Consider the following 1,759-nt stretch of genomic DNA (forward strand, 5'->3'; position numbering starts at 1 on the left):
CAGTGCTCTGCCTACCACGGGTATCGAAACTCGGTTTATAGTGTTGTAAGTCTACAGACGTACCGCTGTGCCACTGGGGGGGGGGGGTACCTCCGGGGAGTTTCGCCTGTAAACATCGCACTTGTCGATTTTTTTAGACGTTTTCTACATATCTCAAAGTAAAAGTTTATATTTGCTAACACCCATGTGATTTTCCGTCTCATTTTTTCTTCGCTTTTACTCTTTTATTAAAACACACTTTCGTTGCCATCTTTTTATGATGTCATGTCATGTGGTTTTGGCAGTTACTAATGAAACACAGCTTTGAAAACACGTGTAGAGAAAATTAAAAAATTACTGACTGGTAGAACAGAAAAGGTTAATTCGTAACTGTCACATTCCAATTCTAGGATATATATAAATATTAATGTGAACACCAAATCGACTTTTATATTTTGGGGCTCCTTGTGTCCTGAACCTTGATTCACTGCACCCCTCGAATCCCCTTTATTTGCGTTCCTGCAAATGAAATATATATGGCAGTAATCAAGTCATGGATTATTCTGAAGTATTATTTTAAATATTGATGTAATTTATTTGCTTTATAATTCACTAGTTATTATGTTTATTAAATCGACTTCAGCTCGGTCTTGTTTAGGAATGCTTGTCATTGTATTTGTACGGTCCTTATATTTTGATTCGTATAAATTCTATAAATCAACCTTAAAACTGCACATTTACCCAAAACATTTATTGTATGTTACGGTTAAACACAAAGCCACACAATTGACTATCTATGCTTTGCCCACCGCGGATATAGAAACCCAATTTTTAATCATTAAAAACCATCAGACTTACCATATGGCCAGCTGTGAGCAACAAATAATTAACTTTCTTATTTTGCGTAAAAATAGTTATTAATGCTATCTGAAATGTACATTTATTTGTAATGCTTTAACGATATTTGTTCAAATGTGTATTTCAAAAAGTGTTATAAATAACACATCTTTTACCATGGTTATTCTTATAGAAATTCTTTATGATGATTGTACATTATATTTATAATGTTTAGTGACGCTATTGGTTACATTTAATAGAAATATTGCTGCTAAATATACTCTTATGATGTTTTTTTATTTTAATATATTTTTATTTATAAACCTAGTGTGTTCTGGACTCAACAATATTATCAAATGCTTCCATAATTCATAAACGGAGCTCTTTTTGTTTTGTTATTTCCATTTGTCGCTAGATGACGCCACAATAAAACGTCTAAATGATATCTGGATTAATGTGAAGATAGATATAGGAAAATAATAACATATGGCTCAGCACTCACTAGGCTATGCAGGTAATATTGCTGAAATTTTAGTTTTAAACTAAGTTCATTTTCTAAATAGATTAACACCGGTATTTTTTTATTTAGGATTTTTTATATACTTTAGCGTAGTAGCTGTTCTAGAGTTAGGAGCGAGAAACCATAATATATTTTGTATATCTCTTAATGGCTTATTAATAGCACTATTGTGATACGTGTGTTAATTTGAACAAAATATATCAAATATAATACATTTCCTGAACAGTGTCTATATAGGTTACACAATTCGTAAACTGAATGTCGTGCAAATGAATGCAAATTTGCGGTAAAAACAAATATTTTTCTTTATCGTGTTTAGCTGTTATCTATAAACACTGTATCCTATAAGATGAGATTGAATTAATTTGTTCTCTGAGTTTGGTTTGGTTTGTTCTTAATTTCGCGCAAAGCTCCACGAGGGCT

Source organism: Limulus polyphemus, unplaced genomic scaffold (assembly GCF_000517525.1).
Source record: "Limulus polyphemus unplaced genomic scaffold, Limulus_polyphemus-2.1.2 Scaffold416, whole genome shotgun sequence".
Classification (NCBI taxonomy): domain Eukaryota; kingdom Metazoa; phylum Arthropoda; class Merostomata; order Xiphosura; family Limulidae; genus Limulus; species Limulus polyphemus.